At 43.9% G+C, this 15183-nt stretch overlaps 1 protein-coding gene and 1 pseudogene across 9 annotated transcripts in view; both read left to right on the top strand.

The window, feature by feature from the left end:
- The window catches only part of SLC39A11 (solute carrier family 39 member 11), a 569718-nt gene that overhangs the window by 111463 nt on the left and 443072 nt on the right, over nucleotides 1-15183 (top strand). The gene's annotated exons all lie outside the window — the stretch shown is intronic.
- LOC129018301 (ubiquitin-like protein ATG12) lies at nucleotides 13262-13784 on the top strand (annotated as a pseudogene).

Genomic DNA, 15183 nt, shown 5'->3' with positions numbered 1-15183 from the left:
TATGTGATATATATATATCACATATATATATCACATTTTCTTTATCCACTCCGTGATCGGTGGGCATTTGGGCTGGTTCCATATTTTTGCAATTGTAAACTGTATTGCTATAAACACGTGTGTGCAAGTATCTTTTTTGTATAATGACTTCTTTTCCTCTAAGTAGATACCTAGTAGTGGGATTGCTGGATCCAATGGTAGATCTACTTTTAGTTCTTTAAAAGGAACTACCACACTGTTTTCCATAGTGGTTGTGTTAGTTTACATTCCCACTAGCAGTGTAAAAATGTTCCCTTTTCACCACATCCACACCAACATCTATTATTTTTTGATTTTTTTATTATGGCCATTCTTGCAGGAGTAAGGTGGTGTTGCATTGTGGTTTTGATTTGCATTTCCCTGATCATTAGTGATGTTGCGTGTTTTTTTCTTATGTTTGTTGGCTATTTGTATATCTTCATTTGAGAATTGTCCATTCATGTCCTTAGCCCACTTATTGATGGGATTGTTTGTTTTTTTCTTGCTGATTTGTTTGAGTTCCTTGTAGATTCTGGATATTGGTCCTTTGTCAGATGTATAGGTTGCAAAGGTTTTCTTCCACCCTGTGGGTTGCCTGTTTGCTGATTATTTCTTTTGCTGTGAAGAAGCTTTTTATTATTTATTTATTTATTTTATTATTTTTTGAGATGGAGCCTCACTCTGTCGCCCAGGCTGGGGTGTGGTGGTGCGGTCTCAGCTCACTGCATTCTCTGACACCAGGGTTCAAGCAATTCTCCTGCCTCAGCCTCCCAAGTAGCTGGGATTACAGGTGCCCACCACCATGCCTGGCTAATTTTTGTATTTTCAGTAGAGACGGAGTTTCACCATGTTGGCCAGGCTGGTCTTAAACTCCGGACCTCAAATTATCTGCCTGCCTCAGCCTCCCAAAGTGCTGGGACCACAGGTGTGAGCTACTGTGCCTGACCTACAGAAGCTTTTCAGTTTGTAAGTCTTATCTATTTATCGTTGTTTTTGTTGCATTTGCTTTTGGGTTCTTGGTCATGAAATCTTTGCGTAAGTCAATGTCTAGAAGGGTTTTTCCAATGTTATCTTCTAGAATTTTTATGTTTTCAGGTCTTACATTTAAGTCTTTGATCCATCTTAAGTTGATTTTTGTGTAAGGGGAGAGATGAGGATCCAGTTTCATTCTTCTAAATGTGGCTTTCCAATGATCCCAGCACCATTTGTTGAATAGGATGTCCTTTCTCCACTTTGTTTTTGTTTGCTTTGTAGAAGATCAGTTGGCTGTAAGTATTTGCCTTTATTTCTGGGTTCTCTATTCTGTTCTATTGGTCTACATGCCTATTTTTATACCGGTACCATGCTGTTTTGGTGACTGTAGTCTTAAAGTATAGTTTCAAGTTGGGTAGTGTGATGCCTCCAGATTTGTTCTGTTTGCTTAGTCTTGCTTTGGCTATGTGGGCTCTTTTTTGGTTCCATATGAATTTTAGGATTATTTTTTCTAGTTCTGTGAAGAATGATGGTGGTATTTTGATGGGAATTGCGTTGAATTTGTAGATTGCTTTTGGCAGTGTGGTCATTTTTACCATATCTGTGTGCATGGGAGGTGTTTCCATGTGTTTGTGTCATTTATTACTTCTTTCAGCAGTCCTTGTAGAGTTCTTTCACCTCCTTGGTTAGGTGTATTCCTAGGTATTATTATTATTATTTTGCAGCTATTGTAAAAGGGGTTTTTTTGCTTTGATTCTCAGCTTTATTGCTGTTGGTGTATAGCAGAGCTACTGATATGTATACATTAATCTCGTATCCTGAAACTTTGCTGAATTTATGTATCAGTTCTAGGAGGTTTTTGGATGAGTCTTCAGGGTTTTCTAGGTATACGATCATATTGTCGGCAAACAGCGATGTTTGACTTCCTCTTTATGGATTTGGATGCCCTTTCTTTCTCTTGTCTGATTGCTGTGGCTGGGACTTCTAGTGCTATGTTGAATAGAAGTGGTGAAAGCGGGTATCCTTGTCTTGTTCCAGTTCTCAGGAGGAATGCTTTCAACTTTTCCCCTTTCAGTATAATGTTGGTTGTGGGTTTGTCCTGGATGACTTTTATTACCTTAAGGTATGTCCCTTCTATGCTGATTTTACTGAGGGTTTTAATCTAAAATGTATGCAGATATTTATATGGCAGGGAAGTGTGATAAATAAATCAGTAATATGGCTGGGCATGGTGGCTTATGCCTGTAATCCCAGCACTTTGGGAGGCCGAGGTGGGTGGATCACCTAAGGTCAGAAGTTTGAGACCAGCGTGACCAACATGGTAAAACCCTGTCTCTGCTAAAAATACAAAGTTAGCTGGGCATGGTGTCACATGCCTCTAATCCCAGCTACTTGGGAAGCTGAGGCAGGAGAATTGCTTGAACCAGGGAGGCGGAGGTTGCAGTGAGCCAAGATTGTACCCTTGCACTCCAGCCTGGGCAATAGAGTGAGACTCCATCAAAAAAAAAAAAAAAAAAAAAAGAAATCAATAATAGATTTTCTAGTATAAATATAAGTTGCTTTAGGATATATTCTGTGGTGAAATAGAATTGAAATACAAGTCAAGCAGAAAAAGCAATAATGTAAATTTTTTTGGCTTTTGAAAAAGAGTTTGCTTATGGTGCATTTGTGTGTGTGTGTGTGTGTGTGTGTGTAAAATGTAACATGCAAACAAAATTGCGTCTAACAAAGAAACATAGGCTTGTTTATGTACTCTGTTTTTAGGTGGATAATGATGGGAATAAAATCTCTATTCTATTTAGGTCCTACTGGATTCACTTAAAAGACTGATGAGATAGGCCGGGCATGGTGGTTCACACCTGTAATCCCAGCACTTTAGGAGGCTGAGGCGAGTGGATCACCTGAGGTCAGGAGCTGAACACCAGCCTGGCCAACATGGCGCAACCCCATCTCTACTAAAAAAAAGACAAAAAACAAAAATTAGCCAGGCATGGTGGCGGGCACCTGTAATCCTAGCTACTTGGGAGGCTGAAACAGGAGAATCGCTTGAACCCGGAAGGTGGAGGTTGCAGTGAGCTGAAATTGTGCCATTGCACTCCAGCCTGGGCAACAGAGTGAGACTCCATCTCAAAAAAAAAAAAGACTAATGAAACAGTTTTATTTAAACAAATCTATCTACCTAGCTACCTACCTACCTCCCTACTTACCTACCTACTTGTCTATCTATCTATATCTGATCTATCTATCTGCATATTTATATGCCTAAAATGATATCTTCTGCAGCTATTTAAACTGGAGACAAAAACGTTTTAAATGTCAACTTACAAATGAGTGATGGGGCACCTAGTTTTTCAAAGTTCTTTTTTTTTTTTTTTTCTGAGACAGAGTCTTGCTCTGTCACCTAGGCTGGACTGCAAAGGTGTGGTCTCGGCTCACTGCAAGCTCCGCCTCCTGGGTTCATGCCATTCTCCTGCCTCAGCCTCCTGAGTAGCTGGGACTACAGGTGCACGCCACCACGCCCGGCTAATTTTTTGTATTTTTAGTAGAGACGGGGTTTCACCATGTTAGCCAGGATGGTCTCGATCTCCTGACCTCGTGATCCGCCCACCTCAGCCTCCCAAAGTGCTGGGATTACAGGCGTGGCCACTGCACTCTAGGTTACTCTTTTAGATCAGAAGCTATTGTAAAAATCACATAGCAAAAGACAAAAACCAAGATAAAACAAGAAAGGAAACAAACCAACAAAACCAGATAGAGTATAAGAAGTTTTCAGGACATGAAGAATGAATTTGGGAGCATGAAAACATGAACATTTAAGATGTAATTTCCTTAAAAAAAAATCACAAGGCCAGTGTGTTATCACGAATGAGGAGCTCAGATGGTTGTACTTCTGACTTTTAAAGTAGTCAGTAGAAAGAAAGAGACTCTAAAGATTCTGTGTGTGTATTTATCAGAAAGAAATGATTTACTTTTCTAAAATTGTCCTTGAGCCAGATGCGGTATCTCACGCCTATAATCCCAGCACTTTGGGAGGCGGAGGCAGGCGGATCACTTGAGCTCAGGAGTTGGAGAGCAGTCTGGACAACATGGAGAAACCCTGTCTCTGTCAAAAAACAAAACAAAACAAAAGAAAACCAAAAATTAGCCAGGCATGGTGGCATGCGCCTATAATCTCAGCTAGTTGAGAGGCTAAGGCAGGAGAATTGCTCGAGCCTGGGAGGCAGAGGCTGCAGTGAGCCAAGATCGTGCCATTGCACTCCAGCCTGGACAACAGGAGTGAAACCCACTCCCAAAACAACAATAACAAACATTGTCCTTGAATATGAGATAGTTGCACAAAGAAACTCCTGGTGGGTCCCCAGATGCATAGGGAATGTCAGAACATCATGTGGGAGATGGTTGGGACTCAAACCCATGGGATTTTAACAACTCAAAGTGGGTTCTCATACATGTTTCCCTGAACTAGGGAAAGGCAATATGGCCCAGGTGGCCTGGGCAGTCGCAGTGGCTTGTGCTTATATTATGGAATAAATTACATTTAATAAGGCCAACTCATTGGCTGGGGCAGTAACTCTTAACCGAGGGCAATATTGCCCTCCAGGTGGCATTTAGCACGTTTGCCACGTTGGTATCTAGTGGGTAGAGGCCAGGGATGCTACTTAACATCCTGCAACACAAGGACACAATGCATCACAACCACAAAGGACTCTCCAGCCCCAAGTGCCAGTCACGCCAAGGCTGAGAAACCCGGGTCTAGAGAATTTGTTGTATCATCTCTAGCCAGAGAGTAGAATGTGGAAAAATTCAGATGTAGAAAAAAAAAAAAAAAGTCCCCTTGTCTTTTCCTCTTACTTCTCATAGGTCACTACTGTCAATCCTGAGTCTGTATCCTTGGAGAAATTGTATTATGCACACCTAGTGAGTGTCAGGTCAGTGAAATGTGCCGTCATGCGTGGTACCATAAAGGCTTTGCTCCCTCAACCCAGTTCTGAGATGCTTTGAATATATGTCTTGAAAAAGACAAAACTGGCTATAAGATAGTTGACTAGGGTCCCATTGTACCTTGCACAGAAGTCTGCACAGCACTGTAGCGTGCTGTTACAGTTGGTTTGTATACATTTATGTATATGTTGTGCATACATTGCAATACATCTGTAATATAATGCTGCAATGACATATTTATACAATATATAATTGTTCACCAAAATAGGTGTTTCTGTAAGAGATTCCAGGGACAAAGGACGTGTGTATTTTAAATATGCTTAGCAAAAATATATTTCGCAAGTTGTTTTTTCTCATTAGCAGGGCCCTGGAAGTGTTAATCATTTCTTCTTAATGTCTCATTTTGGAATTTATTTGCCTGTTTTTCTCCTGACTCCTTAAATTACTCTCCAAGTCTCTAGTAATCATTGTCTTGCTCTCATCAGCACCTGTGTCTAGCCTTGACTTTTTTTTTTGCCTGAGGCATGAACTTAATAGGGAGAGTGGTTACCATTAAAAAAAGTCATTATTCCCTCTCAGGATCCTAGAGTAATAAAACTTAAAGGGTGGAAAAGATTTTAGGTGATTAGAATACTTAATATTTATTGAGTCCTTACTGTGTACAAGATGTTCTGCCAAACACTCTACCTAGATCATCTAATTTAATTTTATAATAATGACTCTTTGAGGTATATACCAGTTACTATCATTCCTCCCCACTTTACAGGAACAGTGAGTTTAAATAAATTGTTCAGTATCACATGGTGAGCAGATACGGGATTTTTTTGAGACGGAGTCTCACTCTGTCACCCAGGCTAGAGTACAGTGGCGTGATGTCAGCTGACTGCAACCTCTGCCTCCCGGGCTCAAGTGATTCTCCTGCCTCAGCCTCCCTAGTAGCTGTGATTACAGGCACCCACCACCACGCCTAGCTAATGTTTGTATTTTTAGTAGAGATGGAGTTTCGCCATGTTGGCCAGGCTGGTCTCAAACTCCTTACCCCAGGTGATCCACCCACCTTGGCCTCCCAAAGTGCTGAGATTATAGGTGTGAGCCACTGCACCTGGCCTCAGATCCAGGATTTGAACCCATAGTCTGACTGTAGAATTTCCACTCTTATACCACAGTGCCTCTGAGCTGATGTCTGGTCCAGCTGCCTTTGTTTACAGACAAGAAACAAGTCTGGTAAGAATAAATGTCTTATTTAGAATTGAAAATTGCTAGATAATGGCGGAGGTAGGATGAAACCCAGATAAGATGTCAGGGGCTGCCAGTATTTGGCAGAGTGACCTCGGGCAAGCTTATTGGTCTTCCTGGGCCTCAGTTGACTCTGCTGAGAAGTGAGGACATTGGAACGGATGGTTCATTAAGAGCTTCTTGTTTCTGCATGTTTAAAGGGACAAGTTGCAGCACAGGTTAGCAAACATCTTTTCGTTGTAAGGTAATTGTGAAGTGTTTCAGTTGGATTTTAGTTCACCTACTTAGGGATATGATTCAGTGGTAAAATTAAGCATGCAGTTGAATATCTTTTTGATGTGAGTGAGAAGGCAGTCATTGTCCCAAAAGACATCTGGATGAATTTGGAGTGGCTGAAACATCGGGGATCACCATTTTAATTTTATTTGCTGTGGATCTGCTGTGTCTCTTTGGCAAGGCTTGAACCAACTAGGAATCTCTACATCGGTGCATATTCTATCAAGAAAGAAGCACTTATATGGAATAATAGGACCATGAAGCTGCAGAAGAGAAAGACAGTCTACCAATCAAGAAACTTACTTCTAGGCATGAAAAGGCAATTTAATATCTATTATTTTATCCCATAGGGAGCTGGTGTCTTATGAAAGACATGATTTTATTAAGGAGGTTTTGGCTAAGTCTGCTTTTGTGCAGCAAGTGGTGCATAATGTTTTTTCCAAATAACTGGCTCACTGTTGGAAGTTAATGATGCTCTCCAGTGATGGCCTTTGAGTCTGGAGGAGTGATAGTGACCAGCTGTTCTCCATTTCCAAAGAGAGCCGGATGGAAAGAAATTGATTTAAATTGTAGCATGGCTGGGTGCGGTGGCTCATGCCTGTAATCCCAGCACTTTGGGAAGCCGAGGTGGGTGGATCACGAGGTCAGGGGTTCGAGACCAGCCTGGCCAACATGGTGAAACCCTGTCTCTACTAGAAATACAAAAAATTAGCCGGGCATGGTTGTGGGCGCATTTAATCCCAGCTACTCGGGAGGCCGAGGCAGGAGAATTGCTTGAACCCAGGAGGTGGAGGTTGCAGTGAGCCAAGATTGCACCACTGCACTCCAGCCTGGGTGACAGAGCAAGACTCTGTCTCGGGGCGGGGGGCGGGGGGAATAATTGTAGCATGAAGTCAGGGATATTTCAGCAGGGCCCCTGGAAAGGTTTATTCTAGAGTAAATATGATTGAGGGAATCCAGGGAAGGGAGCAGTCATTGAATTGGGTCTTTGGAAATCCTACCTTTTATACTATCGACTCTATAGATCCTGGATTGAGAAATTAATAATTGCTGCTACCTTTTTTTTTTTTTTCCCATCTTACTGCCTGAGAGGTAGGGAAGCCTGATATGTTTTCTTGGAGATTTTTTATGGAATTGGAATGTGAAGGGTCTTGGACCACGCTGAGATGGGCTGGGCCACAACCAAAGCACCACAAGACCATGTGCAATGAATAGGCTCATGGACTCTGAGGAGGCTCCTGCAAAGATCATTGCTGTCACTCTGAGCTGTGGTTTTTCTCTTTAGGAGGCTGGGAGAAATGAAAGACCCTGAGATGACCTCCCTGGGATGGTGACCTCCCAGGGATAAAGGAGAGAGCCAGAGAGTGCCTGGACCAAGAGCAGATCTGTCCCCAGCATCACTCAGGCCTGACTTCCTAGGCCTGACCTTGGAAGTTTTGGGACAGTTGTCTAGGGTGAAGCTCCTCTCTTAAATTTGCTTTTTAAGGGTTTAGGGAGTTGGGGAGCCCCAGGGCCTCCAAGGTTCTATTCTTAGCAGGTTTGCTTGTTCTGCACTGGTATGCAATAACAAGGGAGGTGCCTTTTGTCTATCTTAGGGCTATGGCTGCATTTTGGGTGGGCACTCAACAAAGAGGTGAGACAGTGTAACAGGGTTGGTTTGGTAGGACCTTGAGCTACCTGTCCCAGACGCCCCATTTGACAAGCCCAGTGTGGCCTGGTGCCTGAAGAGGACATGGGGGAGGGTCCCTCCCTAACCATTATTCACAGCGTGGTTGCCGGGTCCATGGCACAGGTTCTATGGGGTACCCACTGCCTTCTGACGTGTTGCTTCCTGCATAGCAATGCTACAAGACACTGGCACTCCACACTCTCATAATCGGGGTATTGGGACCCTTAGAGTTTATGTGATGAGTTGGCATTTTATTTTATTTTATTTTACTTTTGGGGTGGAGTCCCACTCCATCACCCAGGCTGGAGTGCAGTGGCAAAATCTTGGCTCACCGCAGCCTCCACCTCCTGGGTTCAAGAAATCCTTGTGCCTTGGCCTCCCGAGTAGCTGGGCTTACAGGTGCCTGCCACCACGTCCAGCTAATTTTTGTATTTTTAGTAGAGATGGAGTTTCACCATGTTGGCCAGGCTGGTCTTGAACTCCTGACCACAAGTGATCCACCCACCTTGGCCTTCCAAAGTGCTGGGATTACAGGCGTGGGCCACTGCGCCCAGCCAGCATTTTATTTTTAAAGACCTCAGATGGTCAGTTTCCAACGAGAAAACCACTGTGCATTGGCAAAGGTGAACATTCTCAAAACACGTGAGGCACGGACAGGAGACCATGAACATATTTTGGGAGACAAGCCTGACTGTTGGCCTGGCACTCCCAGCCCCCAAACACTAGTGGTTTTTGTGGGCTTGAGGCTCCCTGATTCCCAATTCCGCTGGGAGGAAGATGAAGTCTTTCTTCAAGAAGAGGGGGTGGCACAAAGTGGGGAAGGAAGGAAGAAGAAAGGGAAGCAAAACACTCAGGAAGGAGACAGATGATGATTATTATTTTTGTATTTTTTCTTTTCGGTTTCATGCTTCAGATTTCCAATGTCATTATCCACAGTGTGGGGGAGGAAGTGATACACATCACCTTCTCTGTGCCGTGATGGGAAGTAACAGCCTTTGTCTTGACGCATGAGCCCACGTGTATGCTGTTGCTCTGTTGAGCATCTGGGGTGGTGTGGCCCTGAGGCCTGCCCAGAGCCCTGCAAACAGTCCCTGTCTGTCCCCATCCCTTTCCCCCTTCCTCCTCATGTTCATACTCTGACTGCGTGAGTGAATATCTGGTGCCCCTGCCTCCCCTCCTACCCTTCTGCGTCTCCCTGCAGGCCTGGGCCTCTGTATTGATAGGGCCACAGCGTTCTGCCTGGGAAGGTCTTCCTCTTTGTTTGGGGGCATCCTTCCCTGTTCCTATGAAGGAGAGGGCGGGAGTGAGTATATGTGATTGATGGGCAGAAGGTTAATAAGGGCCTGGAGATTCAGTTTAAATAGTCAGGGGTAAGTGCTCTGAAGTTGCAGTAACTCTTGTTAGTTTCTCTATAGGAACAGGTAGATGTTTAATAGATATTCCTTTAGGGCAATCGGCTTATTTTTTATTCATTCATTCTTTCGTTTGTTTAGCATTTATTGAGAACTTGCTCTATTGCAGTCACTGTGCCGAGTGCCAGGGGTTTGAAGAAGTGATGGGAGATGGCCTGTGTGTGTAAGGAAGTTGTGTTTTAGTGGAGAGGTGGGCTAAGTACATGGGTGCCTTAAATTCGGCCTGCTGCCTGTTTTGTAAATAAAGATTTGTTGGAACACAGCCATGCCTATTTGCGGAAATACTGCATGTGATTGCTTTTGGACTACAGTGGCAGAGTTGAATAGCTTCAACAGGACTCTGTGGCCCCAAAGCCTAAAATATTTACTATCTGGCCCTGTAGAGAAGAAGTTTGCTGGCCCCTGATGCAATGTTTATGAAACGGTTTTCTGAGGTCTGGTGGCAGTGAACTGCTTGAGCAAGAACCATCAAGACCACTGTGCTGGAGGAATGGTCCCTGGAATGTCTGGTGTTCCCAACTGGGTGATTTCCAGGGGGTCACCACATCACCACTTTGTGGCGGACCCTCCCAAACAGGACTTGCTCTTCATTTAGGAGCTCAGTGTTGCAGCAGCTCTTCCTTTGCTCAACTTTTGCCTTTGAAGAATCTTCAGGGGCTGGCTTTGCAAGTGAAGCGTGATGAGTTATCTGGGCCCTTTTGCTCCGTTGTTCTTGTCACAAAGGAAACACTGTTTCAAGACAGATGGCCAAGCCAAAAGTGTGCAATTTGAGATTGTGAGGGAAAGCTAGCTCAAGCAACACTCAAATTTGTCACAGTCACTAGCACCTGTAGTCTAGCAGAGTAAGCTAACTTGGCCTCATGTCCTTGATGGTTCACTTCCAAGGAGTTCTCTGGCTTTGGGGAAGTTCTCTTCATTCTGTTGCATTGGTTCTCCACCCTGGTTGCTCGTTAGAATCACCTAGAGAGCTTTAAAAAACCCCAATGCCCTGAACATACCCTGGATTAACTACCCCTGAATCTCTGAGGTCGGGGGGTGGAGGGACCCTAGGATAAGGCACTAGTAATTTTTAGAGCTCCCCAGGTGTATTAGTTCATTTTCATGCTGCTGATAAAGACATACGGGAGACTGGGCAATTTACAAAAGAGATGTAATGGACTCACAGTTCCACGTGCCTGGGGGGCCTCACAATCATGGCAGAAAGTGAAAGACATGTCTGACATGGCGGCAGACAAGAGAAGAGAGCTTGTGCAGGGAAACTCTCCTTTATAAAACCATCAGATCTCACGAGACTTACTATCATGAGAAGAGCATGGGAAAGGTCCGCCCTCATGATTTAATTACCTCCCACCGGGTCCTTCTCACAACATGTGGGAATTGTGGAAGCTACAATTGAAGATGAGGTTTGGGTGGGGACACAGCCAAACCAGATCACCAGGTGACTGTGATGTGCAGCCAAAGCCGGGAACCCCTGTTCTAATCGGGATCATGGTTTAATGAAGGATGAGCTGGTGTTTGGAAAAAGCAGACTCCCTTCAAAGGCTGCATGTAACTTTGAGGCTAAGAATTCAACTGAGTTAATGCTTAGGGTTCGGGTCACAGTCAGAAGAGCTCTGGACATAAAGAATGGGGCCCTGGAGCTTGGATGAGGGAAGCCTGGGAGGAGGCTGTCACTTCTGGTGTCTAGCTGCAGCCCTGTCTATGGAAGGCTCATACTTGACATTAGTGTTGGTTCTCAAGACTGTTGATCTTGATACCAGCCTGGGTTGGGGGTAGTTGTCATATTTTCAGGTTCATTTTCCAGTTGGTCATGGGATACTGGTCAGCCTGCAACTGGGAACTCAGGCCTGTCCTCTGGGCCTGGCTCCTTGGCTCTCATAAAAGAAAGAAGGCAGGCAGGATCTTTCCTGCTTGGAAAGTTTGAGCTTAAGTTTGAATTCTCTCTTGATGTACAGTGCCTGTTGGATCACATACTGTGTCTGAAAAATCTCAGGCTGGCAGAGACTTGTGGGAGTCATCTCAGGCAGCCCTCTGCCATCAGATGGGACAATACTTCATTGAATCCAGACAGATGGTAGGAGTAGAGATTGTTCCCAAAGACATTTGTGAAGCAAGACTTTATACTTTTCTTTTTGTCACCTAATTGAGTGTTTAGCTAGCTTCTTAGAAACTTATCTGATCTAAATGTCTTCTGCTGCAATTTAAATAATAGGGAGTAGCTGACATCATTTTTCTTACGCATCTTAGTACCAATCACATGAAAAAGCACTTACTGGGTATCAATTCTTTTGAAAGATACCCTGAATGCAAAGGATCAAAGTTAATATTGGTTAAGTTTTGTCCTTTAGCCCTTGCATGTCAAGATTATTAACACAAGTGCTTTGTGGAGAGGCTGCGGTTGGATTGCATATTATTGCTTTTTAGCAGTGGCTTGCTCATAAAAGGGGAGAAGAGCCAGTAATCAAAGCTTTGTCAAGGGCCTGTGTAATTTTAGAGTTGGCCCAAACGTGTTCTGTTTGCAGAATAACTATTTGTTTCTTTCTTTGGAGAACAGCTGCTCAGAACGTGGGAGCAGGGAGAGAACTGTCTTCAGGCCAAGCCCTCAACCATTTAGTGAGCACTTACTATGTGTAAGGCATTGTGGGAGAGCATGCAAAGAAGCAAGATATAATCCCTCCCTGCAAGGAGCTCAAGGTCGGCTGGGGAGAGAAGTCACATTTGCCTGTCATTATGAGGCGGGTCAGCATGTGGTTGTTAAGAAGGTAATGAACAGAAGGTGCTGGAAACTCAGTGACAGGGAGATTACTTCTAGTTGGGAAATTAGGACTTCTTCATGGATGAGCTTGGGTGGGAGGGATAGGTTGAGTTTTGACAAGTAAGGATGGGAGTTGGGAAGAGGCGGTAGGGGAAGGAAATGCGTTATAGGCAGAGGGAACAGAAAATTGGAATCATAAGAGTGGAAAATACAGGGCTGTTGGCAACATAGTTATTCATTTGGTTGGGAGGTGATGCCAGAGAGGTAGGTTGGGGCCCATACGTGATCAACCTATAGTTCCTTAGAAAGGAGTTGTGCTCTGTTCTCTAGATTGATGGGGGAGTTCCTGGAGAGGTGTTTGAGAAGGGGACAGGATCAGAGCTGTGCTTTCAAGAAATACATTCTGTTGGTAGCAGATAGACTGGCCATGCGTGGGCACAGGGGGAGCCTGGCAGTTGAGAAATAGGATGGAGGTTCTTGCATTTAGGTGAAAGGTAATAATGAGGCTTTGACTTTGGACAGAGGTATAGGAGATAGGAAGTGTGAGAGACAGTCCTGCTGGAGAACCTAGAGGACTTGGCAGTCCTTTGATTGTGAAAGTAGTCAAGCAAAGCTGTTCAAGCTTACAACAGGAACTGTGTGTCTGGGGCCAACTCCCCTGGGGCTGCTAAAGAGTTTGGCATCACCGTTCTGCCTTATGGACTGAGGGGGACTCTACCAGAAATGAGGAGGCCGAGGGTCTCTTAGGCTTACTTACATCAGGTCTGTCTCATTTGAATGAGTTTGTACTTTGGAATCTGCATGTGTTGGGGTGGTCTCCATGGCAACCAGACACCTACGGCTAGTTGTACTGGTGGTGATGTTTCCTGCTTCTCTGCTTTTGGTGATCTATATCTATGAGGATTAGATTTGACTGAGAGTAAGTGAGACCTGAAAAATAGTGGCTAAAACAAGAAAGACCCCAGAGTCTCTCCAAGCAAGATGGTGGAGGAGCCGCAGTCCATATTGCAGCTTCCTCCCTCAAGTGCTGCTGGAAGGGAAGGACTTACGGAGGTCTCCCCAGAAACAACCATCCCAGAGCCCCCATCTTCCGCTGCAGGTTCCCCAGGAACAGAGGAACCTGCTGGTGACACCAAGAAAAAAATTGATATTTTGCTAAAGGCTGTGGGAGATACTCCTATTATGAAAACAAAGAAGTGGGCAGTAGAGCGAACATGAACCATCCAAGGACTCATTGACTTTAGCAAAAAGTTTCTTAAACTTGTGGCCTCAGAACAGTTGTTTATTTATGTGAATCAGTCCTTTGCTCCTTCCCCAGACCAGGAAGTTGGAACTCTCTATGAGTGTTTTGGCAGTGATGGTAAACTGGTTTTACATTACTGCAAGTCTCAGGCATGGGGATGAACCACAAAGAAAATCAACTTGCTACATTAAATGGATTTTCACAGAAGAGACAGCTCTGAAAAGTGTTGATGCTTGTGGCAAGAGACTTAACAGATGTGATCTATTCAGTACGTGTCTACTCTATGTTTATGCATAAGAAAACATCCATAGCATGAATGGACTAAAAAAAATGTGATTTGTATTAATACACCAGTCATCATAAAAGATGGTCATTATAGTACACCCACTGCTCCTACTTGTTACTATTATTGCTGCAGATCTGCCTCCAAGATTGAAAAGGAGACTAAGACTGTATAAACATCTTCATTGCCAGTTCTCAAAAAAAAAAAAAAAAAAAAAAAAAAAAAAAACAAGAAAGACCCCTGTTCTGTAGAAGAAATCTAGAGACCATGGCTGGGAAAATAGGTTCATGGAGTCAGCAGGGATCTAGACTCCTTTTTTGCTCACTGCTTTGCCCAAGAGGGCAGCCCTTGTCTTTCTGACCCAAGGTAGTTGCTGGAGCTCAAGTCATCACATCTGCCTTCCATGCTACAAAGTGGCAGGAGGGAGGTAGATTCCCTGAAAGTCCTGCACAGCAGGTCCACTTACATTTCATTGGCCACAACTTACTCATATGACCTAATATAGCTGCAAGGAATGCTGCGACACATGTTCTTTTAGCTATGCAGCAGTTTGCCCAGCTAAATGTTGATATTCTATTACTGAAAGAGAGGGCGGAACGGAAACTGGAGCAGGCACTCAGCACTCTTGTGGCCACACAGCCTAGTGCAGAGAGAACTTTTAATCTTAATTCTGTTATTGATTTACCTTCTCAGTGTATATTTTGTATGTTGCTTTTAAAATGAGTTCTTTCTTTAGTTTCATTTGAAAGGAAGAAGTAATACATGAATTTGGTAAGAAATTCAAGTAGTACAAAGGATATATGATAAAAATAAGTCCCTTAGTCTCTTTATATTAGCTAGGACTTTTGGGATCATGAATAATAGAAAACCTAACTCAATCTGGCAAGAAGAAGAAACAAAATGTATTGGTCTATGCACTTAAAATATCCAGGAGTAGAACTGGTGTCAGGGCACTGCTAGACTCTGTGGATCAAAGGCTGTCACCAGCACCTGGTTTTTCTCCATCTCCTGGTCCTGCTTTTCCCTGTGTGGCTCCACTTTCAGGCTGTTTCCCATGACAGGCCAGTTACTCCTGGCCCGTGAAACTTGAGCAGGATGTGTGCTCATCCCTGAATACTAATGTATGTTGCCAGGGGATGTAGTGTATTAATGGCCAAGCCTGGGCCATGTGTCCTGTCCTCCCTCCTCCCACCATTAGAGTAACTAACAAAGATAATAAGGATGAATAATGGAGGGAAAAGTGATTCCTCCAAAGCAGATTAAGGTGTTTTTGCCAAGTAGGTGTAATGGATGTTGGGTAGTTAACATACAATAAATGTGGAGTATGGTTAGAAAACACCTCAAAACTTAGTGGCTTAAGACAACAGCAATTTATTT

The sequence above is a fragment of the Pongo pygmaeus genome, chromosome 19 (genome assembly GCF_028885625.2).
Source record: "Pongo pygmaeus isolate AG05252 chromosome 19, NHGRI_mPonPyg2-v2.0_pri, whole genome shotgun sequence".
In the NCBI taxonomy this organism is placed as follows: Eukaryota; Metazoa; Chordata; class Mammalia; order Primates; family Hominidae; genus Pongo; species Pongo pygmaeus.
Note: the sequence above shows the minus strand (reverse complement) of the source record. Positions and strands in the feature narration are given on the sequence as shown.